We start from the raw sequence: 25676 nt of genomic DNA on the forward strand, positions 1-25676 counted from the left end.
TGCTCAGGAAATGTCATTGCCTTTAATCTTAGTCCAGAGGAATTGCCCTGTTAACACCAGTTACGTTGTCTAGGTCTCAGTTGAAGTTTGATGGCCATTCATGGCACCTTATGCATGTACCAGTCATACTCCTATTTGTCCTGTTCTCAGCTGTTGCTCATTTCAGGATATAGTACAGTCTGTTGCATTACCACGGCAGCATCATAGTATCCCCAAAACTCACATTCTGACATTGTGCCTAAATTAGGAAGCTGCCTTTTTGAAATACAATGGGGCAGTTATCCAGAGAATTAGTGTGTGGCCTTGTGGGGTTTGTGGGTGTTTTGCTTCACTAATGACCAAGTTGAAACACTCATGCACTGACAAAAAAAATCTGGAATGCACTTCTTAGTCCAAAGAAGACATTTATTATTTCACTTCGCAAGGTTCCTAAAAGGAGATTAGCATGCTGAAAGCACACATTTAAAAATGGTCACAGCAAAATGAAAACGTACAAATGATTCTCCACTGCAATACACACAGCAAATATATATATATTTATATATATATGATAATGTAAAGCAAATAATGAATTAAAAAAATATGCATCACCATGAGACAAGGGCATCACTGCTTCATTGCCCTCCTATTCCTCATCAGATTGCGGGATCCCAGAATAGATCGATGAGAGAGAGATCAATTATCCTCGTGGGAAGGATGACACACTCCAGCGTCCTGGATATGCCTGAGATCTGCAAACACTCTGTCCCCGGTCCATCTGGTCTCGGCCTCTTATACTTTGAACAAACAAGAGTGGAAAATTTAGAACCTCCCTCTCACTGCAGAAGTTTATTTATTCAAAAAATGCTGATTGCTTTAGGCCAGCTTGGAAAATAACACTTCGGGAGTTGGCCACAATCCCAAGGTACCAATTCAAAACAAGACCGTTCCCTGCTGTCTGAGTACATTCTTATCAGCCTAAGCCCTTGGTGGGAAAGTACACGAAAAATAAAACGTGCACATTGTACAATGTGGAAAACTACTTGCAGCTTTTAATGTGGCAGTGGCTAATGCTAAAATAAAGTTAATAGGCAAAATGAAGCTGGTGGTCACAAATGTGACTGTGTGCTGCTAGGCTAAGTGAAACATGGAGTCAGTGGTCAAAACGCACATATCATTACAGTGGTCCATGTTGTCGCGTAGGCTCCCATTGTTCTAATTAGACTACTGGATTTGAGAGGCAGAATCGCCTGCGGTGTGGGAGACTGAGTCTGACCCACTATAGGTGACACCTTTTGCCCCAATCCGGGTTTTGTTCCGGCTAGGTGGAGACACCTAAGAGCAGGGATGGATGGGCAGCCGAGTGCATGACACTATTGACTCCTCAGGGGAATCGTGGTCACTCAGATCTCATCCATTTCTCTCAGTTACATTAGTCTCACATATACAAGGACAAACAGAGGCAGTATATGTTTCAATAAGGTTTTAATGAAGCAACTGCATCTTAGACAATATAGCATGTACTACAATAACCAGGACGATAAAGCTTGACAGGATTAAAATTGTGACTAGGAAAGTGAAGCATAGAAATAACGCTACCATATTGTCACTAGAGTCAATAGACTAATTCCTACCTAGGCTATATTAGAGCACAGCGTGTTAAGTTCTAGTTCTGCCCTTCAGGTTCCCCTGGGTAAGACATCATCCACCATACCTGAGCAAAGGCCTGAAGTCTGCATAAGCAGCTGTAGCGAAGCGTTCAACAATCAGCATACAGTCGTGGTCATCTGGCTGGAATTTCCCTCTAACATGTTTGGGACAGGGAAGTGTTTTTATAATAAAACAGCTAGTGTTCTGAGAAAATGTCGAGGATGTGTATGTTCGTATGAATACCAGAGACAAAACATTACCACGTTTTACCGGCAACCTATCTCACTGCAGCCTTGAGCGAAGCACAGAGTGCTTGTTTAAGAACACAGTGCTGATCTAAGCAAAGAACAAATAGATAGAAAGAAATGTATTTACTCCTGTCTCGTTTAAACAAGGGCTGCTGACCCTCAGCATGTAGGGAATCATGACAACAGGCTTGTGAGTGTTGGAAAATGACGACTTTTGGGTCTTGGAACATGCACGAGATATGGCATGAAACATTTAGAGGTTGCACAGCGGAGCTAAAGGACTAGGTGTCATTTATGCCTAATTACCTACTATGGTCCGTTCTGCTTTACACTCTTGATAAGAATGAAACACTAACACTCCTCTTATTGCCCTAGTCTCTGATACTGATTGGCTGCCTTTGTTGCAGGTTTCATCCTTAAGGGGAGGACACTGGCAAACTAATTGAGTCCTTTGGTTCAGGAAAGACCTTCATACTGTGAAAGCATGTAAAGAATAAAGCATTGAAACAGAAAACACATATTTTGCTCAACTTGTCCAAAATTATAGGACTCTGCCGTGAAAGAGAAACACAAAATACATTTTCCATTGTCTTATAACTTGTTGGTATTGAATCCAGTATGGTAGTACTGTCTAGGGGGTTTTGTTAGAAGCTAGAAGATTTAATTTTAAATAAACGAACTCAGCAGAAACACATTTCTTTTGTCTTTTTAGTGTTCAGATCTGATAATAAAACATTCGCCTTTTTGTCCCCCCGAAATATTGCAACACAAGAACTATTGGATTGGGTTAGAGTAATTCTTCAGAATCTTCCTCCTTCCCCTCCCCTAATGGGCAGTTCTTCAGAGACTCTGTTACGTTAGGTTTACATTACACTACTTATTGGCTTCTTTGTAAAGACTGTTGCATTCAGGCCATCCACTCAAGCCCCACTGCAGCTGTACATAATTGAACTGCCAGGGTCAATTTTGGGTCCTCAAACTTGGGTCGAAGTTTGTGAAGCAGTGTAAAAGAAACCAAGGCAGGCGTTTTTCTCTCTGCCCCCTTATTTTGTCCCTGAACCTTTGTGTCAGAAGCAGTCTTTGGAGCCTGACATCCTGGAATAACTCCCTCACAGAAATAATGTTAGTTGCTGCAGGCAGTTCTTTTTGAAACGCAGGACAAAAATTTCTGGCCGATAAAGCTTTTGGGGTTTGCTTGACCCCAACAACTACTGATTTATACCAACTAAAAACCAGTACAGTTCTAGTTTCATGTTAAGTTTGATGTAATTCCATTCAGCAGTTATCGTTGCAGAAGAGGCCAAAAGTTCCTACTAGAGTTAACATTGAAAACACAACTACTTTTGCCCTGGCACCTCCTTTTAATTTCCCTTTCCTGGAGGGATTTGCATCAAACTCCACATACCTGTAGCTACCACCTTCTGCTATGTTTCCAAAGTTTTGTGAACGTTCATCAGATGGCACAACATTTACTAGAAAAGTGAACCTTAACCGTAACTACACAGTTTCTCAGGCTATGGGGAGCAGTTACTGAGCAGTCACCAAGCTCAGGTTCGCCATCTGTCTTCTCATCTGTATTACCATCCTCATTAGCATGGCGACATGGGGATAGGTTTAATTGACTGCCTTTCTAAAAACTTGCAGGGGTGCGTCTCCTACTTTTATCCCTTGTCTGTTGGGCAGCTGAAAAAGCACAGAGATTGAAGCCAACCTCAGATCATAGGGTCTCACAAGGACTCAAACTGCTCATCAAATTATGAAGTACAAGCAAATCAGTTTTCTAGCTGCTAGTATTGTACAGGTATTCTGAATTCCAAACTGCAAACAGATTTGGTTTCCTCTTAAGATATTTCTCCCTTACTGAGATTTTGCTGTCCAGACAGAGCCAACATCTTGAACATGCCTCTAGAACAACCCACCACCCCCCTATTCAGGTGCCTGATATTGCTTAATGTGGGAATGCAGACATGTTCATCTTTAGAAGCACTTACAACTCCACCCTGTACTTGACCACATATGAATCTGCTGTAAAATTCAGTCCTGTTAGGTGCAGACCTCCGCTCTCCTGACACCCTCTGCTCGTGGTGATAATGCACAACAAGCTTACCAGACCAGCCGTCTGACTCTATCAGTAGATCCTGAGTTGCTAGAAAAATTGCTCTGCAGATTCAGGCTGCCCTGTGATCCAAACACTGCTGACTCTCTCTTCTGTCTTGAGCAAAATCTGGATCTGCTGCAAGTATGAGATTATTTTCTTGAGACAGAGGCTTTCAATAGCTGGAATGCCCTGTAATGAAGAAGAGTGGTAAAATATAACCTTCATTGTGAATTCTACATGACCCACTCCTCTCATCAGGTGCCTTAGAGAAATCCTGTTCTGTTTGGGGACTTTGTCAGCTCCCTCCTGATATTTGTTAACTAGGAACAATTAAGTTTTAGAGCTGCAGAAGTAGAATATGTGTTTGAGTAGATGATCTGGCTTGATGATTTTGATCACCAGACCCAGGTCCTGCAAATGATCTACTACCAAACAAGTTTAGTCCACAGCAGGTGGCGCTCTTGACACTAAATCAAGATGTCACCTAGATAAGTCTTTACCTTCCTGGTTCTCCATCACTACTCTCAGGAGTTTGGTGAAGTACCAAAATGCTCAACAGGTAGTCACAGGGTGATACTGCAGTTGGACATCTGTCTCTTCAACATGAACTGTATAAATCTGTGGTGAGGAACAGAAAATAGGTTGTATAAGATACAGAGCCTTCAGTTTGAGCCTGTCCACTCGGTCACCAGCCAGTAAAAGCCAGTAGAAGATCCCTGCAAAGATGGATGCCATTCATCTTGAAATGTTGGTAGACCATCCTCTCATTGAACTCCTGAAGAGAGATTGATAACTGGATGTTGACCCTTTGCCTTTATTATACTCCAGGTAGGGGGTTGCTCAGAAGTGCAGACCTGTACTGATTATAGCCCCTTCCATTTTTATGTCCAGCACTTTCTGTTCTGGTGCCTTGTTCATGGACTCCGCATCTAGATGGGAACAGACTCCCAAAGTGCTTCCGGTCTTTCTGTTGATTACCTCTCTGTGAATCTGTACACCTCTGAGAGACCTAAGACTAAGTTCCCCCTGCCTTGTCAGCTTCTGCAAAAAGCATAGGACTGAAGACATTTATAGTGACACCTAGGTGGTAAAAGTGGTTATGCATTTTACAAGCTCCTTGATGAATGGCTCCATGAAGTGGCAGCCCTGGGCTTGCCTTGGGAGAATTGAGAACTGACATTTCTCAAAAACAAATTTTCCTATCCTAATTGAATTTCACAGGAAATAATAGCTCCTGACTTTCTGGCTATCTCTTTCATATACAGCGGTTTCACCATCATACCAGATTTGTCTACAAGTTTGTCTTGGCAAGGCGTCTAACAGTGGTTGGCATCTTTTTTTGGGGTTGCTAATGAGTTTTAGCAAACTAGGTGGCCATTTCAACATCCGTTTTGAATGTCTAAGCCTCTTTGCCTTTCAAAGATTGGCAAGATCATTCCCTGATCTTTGTCCACAAGTTTGCATAGCCTAGAACACACATATTGGCACTATCCTATCCTCTAGGATCCTTTTTTGATGATTTATGAGGTTCTATAACAATTCTCTCCCCTGGCTATTCCCTCAGTGTCCTAGAAGCACTCTCTGCACTGTGAGTGAAGCTTCAAGGTCAATTTTGGGTTGGCTTCCGTTTGGAATTGCTAGAAGCCTCCCCACTTAACTATTCCCTTATCTGCTCTGGGAGAATTTTCAGGGACAACAGAGCTCCCATGCACCCATGCACCTTCAGGCTGGTAAGTGGAGTTTACATAACTTGGAGCTAGCCCCTCTCACCCTATTAAAGTCACGCATGCTATTGACGTGAGCATAGGGAATTTCTTTTTTCTCTTCATCTTTCTGTGGTGGAGTGACTATTGTGATCTCTTCTGAGCGGTCCTAGACACCTGAGGGAAAGGGTTTATTTTTTTAAGCATATCCGCTTCCTCTGCTCCCTTCCAATGGATTCTAGGGCAGAACACTCACCAAACCACTCCACAGGATACTAGGGGTCTAGCACACCTAATGGCAGTCTAATAAACCTAGAATCTTCCCAAACACATTATACCAACACTTTAGGTCATTCAGTAAGTAGGCTGTAGCATGCTCCCTCAGACACTCAGGCTATGGGGAGCAAAATCACTTTAAGCTTATCTAAACCAACGGGGTCACTAGTGCATGTAGGGTGAGCAACAGGACCACAGTACTCCTGAGTGATGGTCAACTGGCATGAATCTGAAGTGCCTCAAGAAGTCAGGGAAATCGTCAACATTGTAAATTATGTTGGACGGATCAGTGGTACCGGAGTGCCTCAGAGTCAAAGTGAGGGGAACACTGTGAGGAAGGACCACAGAAGAAGCCTTCCTTGGAAACTGTCAATTCTAGGTCTGAAATATCAGATAACAGCATGATAAAAGGTACAGTGATAATGCCAATGACTGCAGAAGAACTGTTCTTATACTGGACTCCTGCTATGTAGGGGGTTGGTGGGATTATGCCATAGCTGCAGAAAAGTGCAGTAATGCTCTGGAGAGATGCAAGAACAAGGGTATTGAAAGTGTTAAAATAGTGGTGCAATAGGCTGTTCATGGTGATCTTTGGGTAGATTACTTGTGCTCTCATGCTTCCAACCTCACTCTACTTATGTTTGTGAAGAACTGTTTCATACAATTTGTAGCTTCCACTTTGCAATTATACTTTCGGTGGTGTGGGAGTGGCAAGATAAAAAGATATCACTTTCCACCCTTTTCTAAGCTACTTATGAATGCTTGTTAGTGCCCTGACATCAGGAACTGAACTATCTATGGATGTAAGAATCTGCCTAAATCCACCTGTAGGCACTGGTGACTGCTTCTGAAACCATACCAGGAATCTCTAGACATGAACTCCTATTGCCCTCTGTTGTTACTTAACATAGGCAATAAAATCTTGCAATCCAAGTACTCAAGGTGATGGCCACTAGAAACATGGAGTCTGAGGACAGGTTTGAAGTAGGGAAGGTGATAGCCTAGACCTTACTGGAGACAATAGGCAGAGTAAACGGATGGGTTTTCAATACTCTCCTGAACTTCAGAGGTTCTTGCTCTAGTCAAACGACCATTCCAAACAGTAGATCATTGGATTTGAAAATAGCCTTTGTGTCATCCCTAAAGAAAGGTTTTGGGATTATGCATTTCCTAAAAAAACAAAAACTGATATTATAGGCAGGTTTTTTTTTCCTCCCAAAAATGGGTTTTCTTCTGGAAAACTGAGTTTGTTTGCCCAGAATGGAAAGTGGTATTTGATAGAAAAATGTGTCTTTTCAGAAACTGGCAAATGATAGTTCAAGCTGAGCTGGGGAGACCCACTGCAATAGTTATATCCTTTGTGCCACAGGGCATGTGATGATTTGAATGTTACTTCATAAGTCAGGTGGAGTCATTTCATATTTATGAACATTTTCCCAGCATTTCTGCTGGTAACCACACCTGGAATACTTGGGTGATCACTACTGATAATCCTGTTTAAGGTAGTCATAGTGTAGTCACTATTTTACAATCATTAAATTTGCTGGTAGCTCTGGAACACTTTACTAAAGCAGAAGTAGTTCTCACTACAGAAAAAGTTGGAAACCCCTGCTCTAGTGCAAGACCAATGATATTGTTAAACTACAGACATAACTTTTAAAGTCATTGTAATTTATGACAGGAAACCAGTGCGGTGTGTCTCGGCTTTTGTAAAGTGATTAGAGATCTTTAATTCAAACATCATTTAAACAACTAAATTCTGTGCCCTTTGTAGCTCATGAGTGAACGTTCTTCTGAATATATGACTACTGAAAAAAACGGGCGTATTGCTACAGCACTGGGGAGTGAAATGGGTATTGTCCTGTACATTGTTTTCATGCTTTGAGGGTAAATGATATCAAACATGGAGATTGACTGAAGTTAATGACCCTGTAACCACCAAAGTTCTTGACCTGATTCGTATTGATTTGATTTTAACTTGTTTTTGAATACAGGTTAACTATCATAGCAGCTGGTGCTGTGACGACCTTTGTGATTGCTCAGTCCCGTTGCCCCTCAGCCCCCCCTCCTCCCAGCCCCACCCCAAATACATTTGTGTTGTAACCAGCTGTGGAGGAGCGGTGCCCTGGAAAATGAAACAATATTTTATTATAGTTTTATTTTTCAGCTGTTGGCTGAGCCAGTGTGTGCAGGGAGGCGCCGGGCCGTAGGAGGCATGGAGTGGAGTCACTGGAGTGCACCTAAAAGTGTTCATGTCTGACCAAACAGACATACGCACTTAGGTTTCTCCAACCCAGCTGTGTTGTACAGCCGGGTTGGAGAAACAGCATAGACTCCCATAACTGACCCCACTTGAGATTTACGGTGGCCGCCACTGGTTGTAAGTATAAAATTGAACACTTAAAAGCATTGATGCTATAGCCTGACATGTTTGTATTTTTCCTGTAGCATAGCCAACTGTGGAATTTCTGTCAGAAATACTAGAGTTTTACAGTGTTTTGGGAAAGGTTATAATTAACGTTGGCGAAATGTTACTTTTTCCTCCTCTCAGAGCAAGTGTCTGAAATGAATATCCATGCTCGGAGTCCTGGATCACATCTTGATTTTGGTTTCCTCTAAGTGTACACTCATTTGTACTTCACCAAATAGAGATAGGTAAGAACATACCCAAAGTGATCGGAGACTGGTTTTCTTTCACTCAAGCTAGGGATGTGAGATTAAGGCATGGAGGGGAAAAAAGTGCACAAAAGGGTTAATTAGACAGTCTTGAAAATCAACTTATTTTTCGTTTAGCTTTGTTTCCTTTCCTGTTAGCAGCAAGCTGTTTCGAGATTAAATTGCCAAGTCTCTACTGACAATTGACTCGCTACGGCGCTGCTATTTTCACCTCAAAATACAAGAAGAGGAGGAAACCAAAGAGACTGTAACTAAAGGGTTTGTTTATTGTTTTATGGCCCACAAATTCTCTTGTTAAAACCTGTTTTGGAAAAGACAAATCCAGCTTGTCACAAGAGAGCTAGGAAAAGCCATAGTGGAGAGACTAGTTTGCCTGGAATATGTACAAAAGCCTTTTTAACAAATGTTTTATTAATGTTTTTTCATTAAAAAGCATACATTATGACATATGCAAACTGAAAAGTTTTGGTAACGAAGCAGATTGCTTCCAATTCACTACTTGAAGATGAGTGAATTAAAGGTACACTGTTTTTATCAATCATTCCACCAACACTTTGCAAGGCAATATATTGTTCAATTCACATTTTAACACCTCAGGTGCCTTGGATGTAACGGTTACGTCCTCAGCACCACCACTCAAGTGCAGAGGACGTAACCGTTACGTCCTGGTAGGGGCCCTCGGGGGAAACGCTAGCACACCCTCTCGAGGGCCTGGCACCCCACTCCCCTGGGCAGGGATTGAAGGGGGATCGCTTCCCCTTCCACTTCCACCGCCCGCGACCTCATCAGAGGCTGCCCCGATCTGTGCTGGAAGCTCAGCTTCCAGCGCTGATCGGAGGAGAAATGCAAAAGCATTTCTCCTCGATCAAGTGGAGGGGGCAAGAGAGACCGGAAAGGAAAGGCCTTTCCTTTCTTTTCACGTCTCTCTGCATTTCTGAAGAAATGCCCACTAGACACAAGGGAGGTTTTTTTTTTTTGGGGGGGGGGGGGGGGATTTGTGAATGAGGGGAGCTGCCCCTTGGGCAAGGGTCGCTCCCCAGGGGGGGAAATTAATTTAAGGGCATTTCTGCTCCCCCGCCCCTTCCCCCAGGCACCAGGGATGATTTTGTTTTTTTTTAAATATTTGGGGAGCGATCCCTTAGGCAAGGGTCGCTCCCCTGGGGGGCAATTTTATTTTAGGCCATTTCTACCCCCCTTTGGGGCAGATCGGGCTATTTTTCTTAGGCCAGTCTGCCCCCAAGGGGGGCAGAAACCACCAGACACCAGGGATTTTTTTTTTTGCGCCAGTTTCACGCAAGAGGAGCGACCCCTTAGACAAGGGTCGCTGCCCTGGGGTGGGCAATTTTATTTTAGGCCGATTCTACCCCCCTTGGGGGCACATAGGCCTATTTTAATTAGGCCGATCTGCCCCCAAGGTGGGCAAAAACCACTAGGCAACATTTTTTTTTATTTTTTATTTTTTGCGCCAATTTCACGCCAGGAGAGCGACCCCTTAGGCAAGGTTCGTTCCCGGGGGGTCGGGGAAGCATTTATTTTAGGCCATTTCTGCCCCCCTTGGGGGAAGATCGGCCTATTTCTATTAGGCTGGTCTGCCCCCAGGGGGCAGAAATCACTTAGGCACCTCAAGTGAGGTACCATTTTTATCGGGAGACTTACGGGAAGGCTGGGTGGAAGGACATCTGTTGCTCCTCTGAGATTCCAGAAGTTTCTGTCACTGAAATGTGAGGGAAAACGCTTTTTTTTTTTTTTTTTTTAACCAGACTTTGAGGTTTGCAAAGGATTCTGGGTAACAGAACCTTGTGATAGCCTCACAAGTCACTCCATCGTGGATTCCCCTAGGTGTCTAGTTTTAAAAAATGCACAGGTTTGGTAGGTTTTCTTAGGTTCCGGCTGAGCTAGCGGCCAAAATCTATAGCTACGCACTTTGCAAAAAACAGCTCTGTTTTCTTAGGGAAAATGTGATGTGTCCACGTTGTGTTTTGGGGCATTTCCTGTCGCAGGCACTAGGCCTACCCCCACTTGGGGGAACGCTGAGTGGAAGGAAATTTGTGGCTCCTTTCAGATTCCAGAACTTTCTGTCATCGAAATATGAGGGAAAGGTGTTTTTTTTTTTTTTGGCCAAATTTTGAGGTTTGCAATGGATTCTGGGTAACAGGTTGGTGCGAGCCCCACACGTCACCCCATCTTGGATTCCCCTAGGTGTCTAGTTTTAAAAAAAATGCACAGGTTTGGTAGGTTTCCACACATCAGATTTCAATGTAAAAATATGATGTGTCCATGTTGCTTTGCATTAGGCCTGCCCACGCAAGTGAGGTACCATTTTTATCGGGAGACTTGGGGGAACACAGAATAGAAGAACAAATGTTATTGCCCCTTGTCTTTCTCTACATTTTTCCCTTCAAATGTAAGTCAGTGTGTAAAAAAAAAGACGTCTATTTGAGAAATGCCCTGTAATTCACATGCTAGTATGGGGACCCCGGAATTCAGAGATGTGCAAATAACCACTGCTCCTCAACACCTTATCTTGTGTCCATTTTGGAAATACAAAGATTTCCTTGATACCTATTTTTCAATCTTTATATTTCACCAAATTAATTACTGTATACCTGGTATAGAATGAAAACTCATTTCCAGGTGCAGCTCCTTTATTGGCTCTGGGTACCTAGGGATCTTGATGAAACTACAAGCCCTATATATATCCCTGCAACCAGAAGAGTCCAGCAGACGTAACAGTATATTGCTTTTGAAAATCTGACATGGCAGGAAAAAGATAGAGTAAAACGTGGAGAGAAATGGCTGTTTTTGTCACCTTAATTTCAATTTGTTTTATTCTAGCTGTTACTTTTCAGAAATGTTTAGCTTTCCGGGATCCAGCAGTGGTTTCACACCCATTTCTGTCACTAACTGGAAGGAGGCTAAAAGCACACAAAAAACAGTAAAAACGGGGCATGCCCCTGTAAAATGCCAAAATTGTGGTGAAAAATGTGGTTTTCTGATTCAAGTCTGCCTGTTCCTGAAAGCTGGGAAGATGGTGATTTTAGCATCCCAAACCCTTTGTTGATGCCACTTTCAGGGGAAAAAAACTACAAGCCTTCTTCTGCAGCCCTTTTTTTCATTAAAAAAAAAAAACGAACTTTTTGCTGTATTTTGGCTAATTTCTTGGTCTCCTCCAGGGAAACCCACAAACTCTGGGTACCTCTAGAATCACTAGGATGTTGGGGGAAAGAAAAGATACAAATTTGGTGTGGGTAGCTTATGTGGACAAAAGGTTATGAGGGTTTAAGCACAAACTGCCCCAAATAGCCAAAAAAAGGCCTGGCACCTGAGGGAAAAGGCCTAGCAGCGAAGGGGTTAATATAGAAAAAAAGCAACATGGGCCACTAACGACTAGTCAGGACATTAAGGGCACTGCACTCAATTATTCGTCTGTAATAAAATGTAGTAGCAAATTCACTTGTATCAGTTACAACCAATATATACCACTATATACTCTATTCAACATTGAAAAATTACGTGAATGATATGGGAGAGAATTTATAGCAAAACAACCTGTTACTCCCCATGTGCACAGCCCCACTTCAACATACTTTTCAAGGGGCCTACTATCTTTTTCAACACATTTTTTGAGTATCATATCCCAGGCAGTTACCTGTGAAGACCCACAACTAGCTATTTGCTGCATAGTTGTGGCAGTGTTTTCAGCGTCTGTCCATTTAGAGAGAGTTCCTCTCCACAGTGATGTGGAAATTGTCCTGTTCTCAACAGACATCATGGTTAGCAGATTTTTCGTTTGCATCAGGGCCACGTCAATGACTCTGCTCTAGGCTGTTATTTCTAGATCTCACCTTTAGACCCACCAATCAAACCATGTGCTTTACACGTTAGTGCTTCACACAAAGCATCTGATACGTCTAATTATGTTGAACCAATAAAACAGGTGGGTTAGCGTCTTAAATCAGTGTCTGCTGCCCTCCTGGTCAGCGTCTGCTGCCCTCCCCAGCTCCTCTGGCGGCTGCTGCTGCCTCTGCCTTTGCTGGAACCAACTGTCCTCCACCTGCAGGCTCATCCCAGCGCCTCATCCCTGGTGGTCTAGTGGCCATCACAAGTATCTTCTTTTCTTTCTCTCTGTCGACCTTTCACTATCCCGTTTTCTGCCTTTTTTTCCGGCATCCATCATTTTTCTCTAGTTCTTTTTCCTTTCTCCCCTCTTTCCTCTGTCCCCGATCCCCACGAAGCACTTTTCCCGCCTCCCAGCTGACTGCTCAAGCCCACCCATAATGCCATAATGGCAGCCACAGCGCTGTGAGAGGGCAACTTCACTGTCCTGGTCAGCATCTGCTGCCCTCCCCAGCTCCTCTGGCTGTGGCTGCTGCTGCCTCTGCTTTTGCTGGGACGAACTTAGTCTCCTGACTCTCAGTTAGAGGTCCTCCTCTACCCGCAGGGTCGTCCCTGCGCCTCATCCCTGGAGGTCTAGTGGCCATCACATGTAAGTACTTCCTTTTCTTTTCTTTTTCTCTGTCACCCTTTCAGTCTTGCTTTTTCTCCCTTTTTCTTCTATGATCCCTTGTTTTTCTCTAGTTCTTTTTAATTTCTTTCCTCTTTCCTCTGCCCCTTCCATCCCCGTGAAGCAGCTTTCCCGCCCTTCCGCCTCCCAGCTGACTGGTTCCCCCACCTCACTGCTTCATGGCGGCCTCACTGCTGACATGCCAAAGGCAACCCCGTCTGCACCTGTCCGCACCCAGCGCCAGAAGCCCTGGATCTCTGTTAAACCACCCCCTGAACTTCCTCCTCCTCAACACCGGACGTCTCAACAACTGCTGCACCACCTTCCCCAAGGACCTTTCACCTGCAGGAACTGCAACTTCAGCGCCAACCTCAACAAACCGAAGGTACTCTCCGCACTCAAAGATACAGACAACTTCCACAACCCCATCAACTTCCTGCTCCCGAACATTCTCTCCCTCCACAAACATGTCACCAAACTCTGGTACCTGATCGACACCACCCAACCGGACATCGCCTTCCTCACCGAGACCTGGACCAACCCCACCTCGGATCCAGACATCGCCATCTCCATTCCTGACGGCTACAGCATCCTAAGGAGGGGCCGGCCCTTCTACTCGGGCTGAGGAGTCGCCATTGTACACAAGTCCTCACTACATGTCAAGGCCGTCCAAGAAGAACACCTTCACTTCCTGGTCAACTCCAACCACAACTCCTCCATCCATGGCACCCTGGTGTACAGGCACCTCGTCCACCGGAACTTCCACCTCGAGGACCGCACCGAACCAAACACCACTGCTCTACCTGACAACCTTGCCACCCTCGGCCTCAGACAGCTGGTCTCCACACCCACACACATTACAGGACATAAACTGGATCCCATCTTCACCTCAGGCAACCGGATCACCATTGAGACCATCTCCACCCCAGACTGGACCGACCACACTGTATACATTTCACAATCACCGCACCCAGCAGCTGCACCCGCACCTCCAGGACCCCCACAGGAAATGAAAGGAAATCACCAATGAACAACTCACCTCATCGCTTGCCAAATCCCTCCCCCCTCTGACGACTCCAACACAGCAACGCACAGTGTCAATGCATGGATCACCGAATGCGCCGACACTCAGGCCCCCAAGAAAGCCAGCAGGTTCACCACCGAACTCCAAGAATCGAAGCGTACCGCATACGTTTAGAGAACAAATGGAGGAACAGCCAGTCCAACGAAGACCTCTCCTCATTCAGAGCTGCAACTGCCGCCCACTGACGAAAAATCAAGAACGTAAGGAAGGCCGCACTCTAGGAGCGCATCAACTCCTCCGCACTTAACTCGAAGGAACTCTTCTCAGTCATTGAGTTCACAGGTTCCCCCCCCATCGAAAGTCACCAGCATCCCCCCGCCTCTCTCCCCCCATCACAGGACCTCTGTGACAAACTTGCCTCCTTTTGCCACCACAAGATCCAGGACATCTACAACAGCTTCCTCCCGGAAAATCCTGGCACCGGAACCTATAGCCAACCTACCCCCCGGAACCTGCCCAGATCATCCACCACTGGTCCACGCTCACCACAGAGGACAAAGTCACCATATGAACAGCAACCACACTGGTGCCCACTTGGACTCCTGCCCACACCACATATACATCAGAGCCAGCGCATACATCGCCCCGAGATTCGTGATTGACGCAATCAACTCCATCAGCACGGGCACCTTCCCTGAGGACTGGAAACAAGCCGAAATACGTCCTCTCCTAAAGAAACCTCCAGCCGACCCATCGGAGCTAAAGAATTTCCAGCCCATCTCACTGCTACCCTACTCCACCAAAGTACTAGAGAAAGCAATCCACACACAACTACAGAATTTCATCAATGCCAACAACTCCCTGGACAGCTCCTAGTCCTGCTTCCGCACCAATCACAGCACAGAGACAGCACTCCTGACAGCCACCGACTACATCCGATTACTCCTAGACCGCGGCCACACCGCAGCACTCATACTCCTCAACCTCTCAGCACCTTTCGACATGGTCTCCCACAGCACTCTGCGCACCAGACTCCACGACTTAGAAATCCACGGAAGAGCCCTGAAATAGATCCACTCCTTCCTCTCCGGGAGGGCACAGAGTCAGACTTCCACCCTACACTTCCAGACCCTCAGGAGTCAACTGCAGAGTCCCCCAAGGATCCTCACTGAGTCCCACACTGTTCAACATATACCTGGCCCCCTTACTGCCATTGTCAGAAGCCAAGGTATGAACATCGTGCATTATGCCGATGACACCCAACTCATCATTTCCCTCACCGAAGACCTGGACACAGCCAAAAGGAACTTTCACGCAAGAATGGAAGATGTCGCCACCTGAATGAGAAAGCTGCTTCAAGCTCCACTCCGACAAGACAGAGCTCATCATCTTTGGAAACGCCACCTTAGCTTGGGACGGCTCCTGGTGGCCCACATCCCTCAACGTCCCCCTGCACCGACCCGCAACTCAGGAATCATCCTCGACTCCTCCCTATCCATGATCAGGTCAACTCTGTTGCCTCCTCCTGCTGGCACACACTCTGCAAACTTTGGAAGATCTTCAGATGGATCCCTGCAGACTGTTGCAGGACAGTCACCCACGATTTAGTCACAAGCAAGCTCGACTACGGCAATGCCTTCTATGCTGGCACCTCAACTGGGAACATCAAAAAACTTCAACTCATCTAGAACGCCGCCAGACTCATTTTGGACCTCCCTCACCGAGAACACATCTCCCAACACCTGAGGACCCTCCACCGGCTACCGGTCAAGAAGCGAATCACCTTCAAGCTTCTCACCCACACGTACAAGGCCATACACAATGCAGGACCAGCTTACCTGAACCACTGCTTTTCCTTCCACACCCCGCCAGATCCCTTGGCTCGGCCCAGATGGCCCTGGCCACTTTCCCCTGCATCCGCAAAACCACTGCCGGAGGATGATCTTTCACCTATACTGCAGCAAAGAGCTGGAACACCCTCCCCTGCACCTCAGACAAAGCCCGTCGCTCACCGTCTTTAAGAAGAACCTTAAGATGTAGCTCTTCAGATGAGGCCTCTCCCCAGCACCTTGAGACCCTCACGGGTGAGTAGCCCTGCCTTACAAATATTGATTGATTGATATGAAGTGTGGCACCACTGCCATGGAATACTGGCAGCAGGAATACTTTGCTGTTAACTATTATGTATAATAAGTCATTTTAGCAGGTCAGCGACAGTAGACTATATTGCTGCTTATGTAAGAAGGCCACCATCTGCCATGGATGAGCGCCAGGTCTAGGTGGTATTTTTGGAACATTATTGGCTCTTTCAGTTTAGAAGACCTTTGTGAGTCCTTGTAGTGAAAATCAGTTTCTCGAGGTATAGCTATATGCTGGGTCCCTCTACTGCCCAATATTTAGCACACTGTTACTCCTGGAACAGTCATCATTGTATTTCACCCCATAACCTAAGATGCTTACACACTTCTGAAGATCATTCACCAGCTTCTGAAGTTCCTGTACTAAGGGCATACTTGTGGCATGGGATGATTAAATATCTGCCTTTTTTGGGGAGCTTTTACTGCTTTGTTCTTAAGCCTGCCGAGGTCTGTGGCCACCAGGTCTATTGAGAGTTCGAATACTTCACAACTGTCACTGATGGCTGCTAGAGTAGCATCTAATATTTGAGGTGGTGATGGCCCCACCTGTGTTCACATCATTTGCAGCAGCCGGCATGTGTTCATTGCTGTCCCCAGGAGGCCTTGGTGCATTCACTTGTAGCAGTGGTAGACACAAGGACTTAGTTGTTAGTTTTGCCACTGTGTATTTCAAACTCCAGATGAAGCAACAGAGAGGAAAATAAATGGTTTCTACAGTGGGTCAAAATGTTATCAGTTAGGTAGATCTGAACAGCAGTTTTGGCTGTTTGGTAATCTCTGAGATAGTCGGAGATTCAAGGGAGGTGCAAGAGCACTCTCACCAGTGAATGCAGTGCAGTGAGCAGAGTGAATGAATTTGTGATCAAGCCCCATGACACCCAAGTGCCCATTGTTATTTCACACAAAGCACAATCCTCTTTACATCTTGAGGTGATCCATCACCACAGTAAGTGTATTAGAGAACTTAACCCCCTTCAGTTTGCTCTCAATTAATAGGAAGCACACTCCATTCATGTCTGGACCTCCCCCAGTCCCATCTTGTGCATAGTGGAGAGCCCCCCAAATAATTTGTTACAGATCAGCCTCCATAGCTTGCTGCATCAGCTCGCCTCTCACCCTCACCAGAGTTTAATCGGTGTTTCATCTGGGTCACCAGTGGTCCTGTGTATTCACCTTCAATAACTGCTCTGGTGATCTTCCTTGATTTTTCTGTCTCCCCCTGAAGCCTTCCCATCCGAGGAAGTCTTAACCTCTGTGGCATCTCCAGATTAGTCAGCTGTGTTGTCCAATTCCGCTTCTGATGTTTCACACATTGTAGTTTGCAATTCGCTGCCATCAAGTAGACTGTGCCACAGCACCACCCAGTTGGCACGCCCAGCACAGAAAGCTAGCACTTCCCCAGGATAGCATCTGTTTTGGAAATTGCAGTCCTTGGTCTCACTTAGTAAGTAGGCCTCACGGATCACCCGCTCATCAAAACGTGCTTTTGCACCCTGGTACCATTTACTGGTGACTCTGCCCACCCCTGTTGTGGTCTTGCAGGGTTAAATGCTGTCTGCAATAGCAGGATGCATCACAATATCACCAGGGCAGCAGGAGCTCCCACAGCAGGAGTTTCCAACAAGTGGCACCGGAGCTACTGGTAGCTCACCAGTACGTTCAAAGTAGCTCTCAGAGGTGAAGTCAAACCCAGTATCTAATTCAGAAACTAGGTACCTTTTAAAGAAGGGAGCACCCCTCATCTCAAGTCCCTTACAGTGACAGCCAGCCAAACCTGTGACTTATACTAACACTCAAACACACACTGTCGGCATATAGGGCCTGCCGCATGACCATCTGTATCCAATCTTAATATAACTAAGCCTCAAGGAGATTAACCATGTTGCAGTCCTTGCTTTGTCGATCAACAACATGTGTCTGAACAGTGGACCATGAAAGAAGTGTGGTGGCAGTAGCCTGAGCAGTAATCATTGCTGGCCCCCCATCATCCCCCTCCTAAGTATGGTAATGTATGAGTCAGAGTGAAAACACATCAGTATGGTGTGCATGATCAACCTAAGACATGAGAAGAACAGGGGATGATCCAGACCAGAGAAAATTAAGAGCCTTTTCAGCATTCATGTGAGCGCTATTGCTTCCAGGAACCTACTCCTGGTGTCAAGGATTGCCAAATGTATATGCTAGCCCCCATCATAAGGGTGTCTTTTCTGGCATAATTGTCAGTTCCTGGCAAAATAGTGCCAATTACATAATAATGGTCATCCTTGACTATTTTGAGTATTCTTGGTCTAGTTGTGGTATACTGGCAGCCACCATTAACATACTAAGAGCATGGCTGGCCTACCTTTGGCTATTCCTTTCATAATAAAAGCCATGACTGATAAATGTATCTTTGCTCTGGCCCTTATGGCTTCAGCCTCGGCACAACTCTGGCCCTAATCTAATAGTGGGCATTACTGGCATAATAATGGCATCCTTGGTGCTATGGTGAGCATCCATGGCCTATGACTAATACCTGGGGTTTTAAAGTAGTCCATCCATGTGATACACTTGTACATAGGAGTATTCTGTGAAAATGACAAGCTGAGGTTCTGGGTCTGTGCATTTTCTAAAAATGAAAACTGGTATTTTAGGCAGTGTTTTAAAAAAAATGCTGTTTCTTCTGGAAAACTGAGTTTGTTTGCCCACAATGGAAAGTGGTATTTGATTGAAAAATGTGTATTTTCAGAAACTGATGAATGATAATTCTATCCAAGCGGGGAAGACCAACTGGTTATGTCCTTTGTGCCACAGGGCATGTGAAGATGTGCAAGTTACTTCATAAGTTAGGTGGAGGCATATAATATTGATTAACTTTTTCCCAGCATTTTTGCTGGTAACCGCACCTAGAATACTTGGGTGGTCATTACTGGTAATCCTGCTTGGGTTGGTTATAGTGTAGTCACTATTTCACATTTCTAAAATGTGCTAGTAGTTCGGGAAGACTTTCCTTGAGCAGAAGTAGCTCTCACTACAGAAAATGTTGGAAAGCCCTGTCCTATACTGCATCTAGCTGGCCTTCTTCCTAAACAACTGATTTTAGTAGACAGTGCAGTTAGTGTGTGTGTACGAATTATATCCCCCAAACACAATTTCTTGCTCTTCTCCACTTAACCCACCAGTAGGTTTAATAGTTATCTGTTAACCCAAAAATGAAAGGCAACAAGCACCAAGTAACTATCACGTTAGGATTAAAAAAGAAAAACGTTGAACAGTTCACGTATGGTTAATATGGAGAGCTGTTTCTATACAGTTGTAAAATGTACGGAAAAATATGCTGTTCGCAATCACTAACCAGCTTCGAGCACCTTGATGCACACCTGCGGGTGACAATCCTCTCTCGCAACCCGTTACCGTTCGTGGACCTAATGATTACGAACATTGCGAATGAGTAAAGCAATAGCAAGTATCACAATGACGTTGCAATGGAAAGCAAGAGTGTCTTTGATTTCTGGACGAGAATAAGTGAATGTTGAGAGAGACCTAGTTGATAGTGACACACTGAGTCAGCCCTAAACAGAGCTCTTACATAACACTCATGTAGCATGGAGTAAAAAATACTCTGACCCACTTCAGAACGAGAGGGGATGGCAACAACAACAGTTATTTTTCCAGGAAACATGCTGGCTCTTATTTTATGCCAGTTGCCAGCGACCTGAAGCCGAGACTAATATGGACCTTAAGTTTTGAAACAGTTTGCATCAGTGCATACACCCACGAATACACCTCCTGAACTTGCGTGGTGTCACGAATGCACCGTTAAATAATAAATATAAGACGTAATCGTTTCATGTAAGCTTTTTATTCCTGCGGTGAGAAACATAATTTATAACTAATTGTTCACTCCTTCGATCAAAAATCAGAATCTCTTTTGCCACTTCAGTAATTACTTTTTAAGTACCTTAAGCATTTTTTAAACATTTCCAATATCTGAAGCGATTGCAATGTATACCAGTGGTTCTTAACCTTTTGACTTCTGTGGATTCCCAATTTATCATTACTGGAACCCAAGGACCGCCCAGTGAATCATTATTAGAATCCGAGGACCCTGAGTCATTTCTGGAAGCCTATGACCGCAGCCTAAACATTGTTGATGATTTGAACTGAAAAACAATACACAAAAAACACACTCTTCAAGCACATATACAAAGAAAAAGACTTTTGTTTAATTTATAAACAAATATAAAGATCTTTTTTTATAAGGTTGGAGCTTTTCCAAGTTCAGTTAAAGCCACATATCATCCATACTATATGCTGTTTGATGCACCTGCACTGCTCCCACGAATCAATATGAGGATATTAATCTATTTTTTAGCCTCCAATTTCAAATTCCTTGGCATTTACAGTACATAAAAAAAAAATCCATTGTACATTTAGGCAGTTTATTCATACACACTTTATATTAACCTGTTAATATTATTTAATATTCTAAGCAGTCGTGGACCCCCAGAGGTCTCCGGACCACAGGTTGGAAACAACTGATGTATACCATTCTTAGTGCATTTGGGGGGGTCATATGCAGTCTTTGTCAGAACATGGAGTCTTTGTAGTATAATCTGATGTTTCAAACTCTGGTAAAGAAGCAAAAATAAAATTATGACCATAACGTCCAAAAATATCTTTAAAGTCGCTGCAGGTTGAGCACTTCCCGAACTTGCCCTTTAGAGTTAATGGTGTTTCATGTGGTAGCATTTTATTTTATAATTTGACTGTAGGAGCCATGTTGTTGCACCGTTATTGCCTTGATGCAGAAAGCTGCTTGTATTTGCATAGTGTCCTACTATGTCCATGGTTTCTAGTATATCATATTGTTAATGTACTCTTTTGTCTGGAACTACTGTGGTTTTATTGGCGATACATCTCGGATTTACATAATCATTCAACCCCTTTAGATGTTGATTGATTGTCTTTATAAAGAATATCTTCATGTTGTTGTAAGGTTCTTGTCCTGTTTCCCCTAAATTCAGTGCCCTCCTCCTGGCCTTATAGTCCTGATCAGTCACATCACCACTTCTGTTCTATTTTTTTTAAGTGGCAGAACCATAAATCTAATGCTTTTTATACTTCTGTTTACAGTTTCATGGTAACTTGCCAAAAGAAGAGCAGGCCAAGCCTGCGTAGTCTCCAAAAAGCTACGTGAAGTGAGATTTATCACTCACCGATTCGGTATAGTGTACAAAATGTAGTCACTCATGTTTTTGCCGTAACCATTATCTTCAGGTGCCAACTATCACCAACCTGATAGGCTGCTGAGAAAAGACTTCTATGGTCCATGCTATACACCGAGCTTATGCACCATCGTAGTGAGAGTTGAAAGTGAACACCAGACACCCCATGACATCTCTTAACAGCTCAGACACGGGTTCCAAAAGGAACCATGGGTCAGTTAAACAAGCAAACATCACAGGATGAACTTGTGCCTGAGCTCTTAGAAGAAGCAGCCATCTTGTTGCATGGCCAACCTCTATCCTATGATATAGTTGTACTAAAATAATACATTCTTAATTATTTTCTTTAGGTTTTTCCCTTCCTCGTCTTTGTCCATTATAGGGTGGAGATATTGTCTGTTTAGGTTATTTCTAATGATACATGGTTGGGTTTAGCAGCATATGTTGATTGCCACTTCTTATGCACAGGTACAATTCTGTGCACCAGTATTGCTCTGGGTAGTGAAAGGTTAGCACAAACTGTTCTGATTCAGCCATATGTTGTTATAGCCCCTTATTCTGATGTGTAGGATTCCTCAGTATCTGTCCATTTTACAAACCTTAAAGTGAGAAAATCTGGTTTATATTCTTGGTGTCAGTACGTGGTTAAAAAGTGTGTTGTTATAGGCAAGTGAGTTAATTTTCCCCTGTTCTTCATTGAAAATTTGTAAATTTACATTATTGTCTAATGTAAAAAAAAAAAAAAAAAAGCAAATATGTGAAACACCACTTGAGGTACACTAGATAGAATAGTATCCAAACTTTTTATTTTTTTTAAAAAGGCTGCCCTCATCGTGCCGTTCCTGGTGGGACTTCTAGTCCCAGGATTCCTGCCCACTTCCTGCTGCCTGGGGCCAGACCGACATGGCGGGCACTATAAAGCGCGCTGCGCACCGCCGCAACTTGCTGCCCTCATCGTGCCATTCCTGGTGGGACTTCTAGTCCCAGGATTCCTGCCCACTTCCTGCTGCCTGGGGCCTATTCTATCTAGTGTACCTCAAGTGGAGTTTCACATATTTGCAGTTTTTGTTTTACATTATATAATAATGAAAAATCACCAATTTTCAATGAAGAACAGGGGAAAATTAACTCAATTGCCTATAACAACACACTTCCAATGCCCAGCATATACCAAACAAAGGGCCCATTGGATTATTCCTTTATGTAAATCTATGGGCCTTAGGAACTGTCTATGAGCTCTGAGGATATTTAAATTGGATCCATCGGCGCTATTGGCATGTTCCCTGGCAACATTTTTTGAATCCATTTGGCATTTTCGACTTGGAATCCTAAAAGGTAACATACATTGGTAGTGGGAAAAGCAGTCTTATAGTTTGTGCGCTATATTGTATGACTAACAACACATTTTAGACAAATGTATCACTGTATAGTACACACTGTAAGTTCCCGACCACACTTGTAGACTTATTTAAATTAAGACCTATCCTGTTTTGCTCCGAATGTCTGCAGCTTTTTAAAGTTTTATATAAAAAAGTTTTTAAAAAAAAGCTAACATGTTTTTACCTTTTTAAAATATTTTGTATTGTGCTTTTATGGTATACTTTTTACTGAAATAAAGCGGATTTTGATTGATTTGATTGTATCCAAACTTTGCTGGTGTGTAGTTCTCCACTGCTCTCTTACTAGTAAAGTCCTTACAACACAATCACAGTGGCAGTCTGCATTTTGGGGCTGTGCAGTCTAAAAATGTCTGTTTGTAATTCTTTTCATTAGAACATAATTTTGCTAAAGTAAGAGTTGGTTAATTCATAGCCGCCTCTGTGTTTTTAACCGTTTTTGATTTGAAAGCATATTACATTTGAGTGTGACAATTAGACCTCTGTCTATATCCTGTGGTGAGATCCTGCCTCAGTAAGTGTCTTGCAAAATTGTTGTTTAGTGGATCCTGTTTTTAGGTCACATCCTAGCAGAAAGTGCAGCTGTTTCGTTTGCTAAAGACATCTTCAGGACTTTCAGAAAGTTGACCTAGCAATACATTCCGCTCGTTGTTTACAATTGGTTTTGTGGTTTGTAACTCACACTTTGTGGCTTTCCATGTGCTGGCTTTATTCGCTTTAGTCTCTGCAGGTTCAGTTTGTCTCTCCTGTTGCCTAAACCGTGTTTTCTTAATTCTTACTCAAGTTCTCTTTCTGTTAACCGGCATTTAAATCTTGTTCTTATCTCGTCACATTTGCTATGCATGCAAAGACAGAGGTCAAATGTCACGTGCTTTCTTCCAAAGGCTCTTGTTTACTTTTCTTTCTCTGACTTCAAAGTTAGAGGATTTATGTTTCAATTTTGCTGGATACTTTGGGTAGGAAAGAGTTTTTGTTTTCTAGCACATGGTAACATTTAAATGAACTGTAATTATTTCAGAATTTATCAGATTATGAACGCACAAATGAAGCAATTTTTTCTATTTCTGAAGCTTGTTGGAATCAAATACTTTAATATGATCAGAACAAATCATTAAACTAGGTGATGCAGTTTTAACACATTTCGATGGTGCACTGTATAGTGTTATTAGTACAGCTGTGTCTGTGCAAATGTAATGGTTATTTCAATTGAGAATATGTTGTCTGTAATGGCACTGTGCTGCCACACCATGAATACTCCTCGGTGCCACTCCCCTCTACTCTGCACCACTTCACACTTCTGCACTCTGTACCACTCCAATCTAAGGCACTGCACTTCATGCTATGCCTCTTTACTCTACCCTGTAGCACTCTATTGTGTGCAGTGCATTCTTTGCCACGGCACTCTACTCCACTTCATCCACGCCACACAACTTCACTCTATGCTGCTCTGCAACACTGCACTCTATGCCCCTGCACTCTGTCAATACACTGTATGCCACTCTAAATCTACACTGCACCACTGCACTCTACACCACTTTCCTCTGCCATTACACTCTGTCCCTCTATGCCACTGCAGTTTACCCTGCACCACTCCACTTCACTCTACTCTGAAAACAAATCTACTCTACGCCACTCTACTCAGCGCCACTTCACTGTATGCCACTGAATTCTACGCCACTATGCTCCACACCACTGAACTCTATGCCAATGTACCTTTCACAGCATAATTGTCACTGCACTCTACGCCACTTCACTCCACTCTGCATCATTGTACTCTATGCCACTGTGCTCCACACCACTGCACTCTGACACTACTCTGCAACACTAAACCTGGCCAATCTGCTCTGCACTACTCTCCATGACACTATACTCTATGCTACTGCACTCTGCCACTCTACGCTACTCCTCACTACTCTGTATCATTCAACTCAACACTACTCTTCTCTGCACTGCTGCACTCTATGTACCACTCTTATCTACGCCACTGCATTTTACAATGCTGAATTCAATTCCACTGCACTCTGCGCTACAACAGTGTACACCAGTGCACTCTGCAACGCTCTGCACCAATGCACTATGCAACACTCTGCACCAATGCACTATGCAACACTCTACACAACTCCACTCTACTCATGCCACTCCAGTGTGTGCCACTCTAAGTGACTCCACACTATGCCATTCCATACAAGGCGCACTCTGCTACTCCACTCTTCGCCATTCCACTCTACTCTTCGCCATTCCACTCTACTCTTCGCCATTCCACTCTACTCTTCGCCATTCCACTCTACTCTTCGCCATTCCACTCTACTCTTCGCCATTCCACTCCACTCTTCGCCATTCCACTCCACTCTTCGCCATTCCACTCCACTCTTCGCCATTCCACTCCACTCTTCGCCATTCCACTCCATTCTTCGCCATTCCACTCCACTCTTTGCCATTCCACTCCACTCTTTGCCATTCCAGTCTACTCCACGCCACTCTCCTCTATGCCACGAACTGTTAGCCATGCTTAACAGGAGCCACGCTGGTGAACAACATGGCTAAAACACATTGGCAAAGCTAATAACTCTTGCATAGGTGAGACCTATAGGCTTTGTCAGTGCTTGTTTTAATCAGTTATGAGTGGCCCAGCTACCTGTGCCTATTTGCTTTTCAGATTAGACCACGCTATCTTTGCAAAATTGTTTATTTAATTTCACACTCTGGCCAACCAGAACTTTGAGTTGTTTTTCATTTCTTTGTTCTGAGCGTAATTTTGAATACATTCTCTTATAGT

General features: G+C 44.0%; 1 protein-coding gene across 10 annotated transcripts in view; it reads left to right on the top strand.

Annotated features, from left to right (window-relative positions):
- The window catches only part of APC (APC regulator of WNT signaling pathway), a 548231-nt gene that overhangs the window by 211607 nt on the left and 310948 nt on the right, over positions 1-25676 (top strand). The window lies entirely within an intron of this gene.

The sequence above is a fragment of the Pleurodeles waltl genome, chromosome 1_1 (genome assembly GCF_031143425.1).
Source record: "Pleurodeles waltl isolate 20211129_DDA chromosome 1_1, aPleWal1.hap1.20221129, whole genome shotgun sequence".
Classification (NCBI taxonomy): Eukaryota; Metazoa; Chordata; class Amphibia; order Caudata; family Salamandridae; genus Pleurodeles; species Pleurodeles waltl.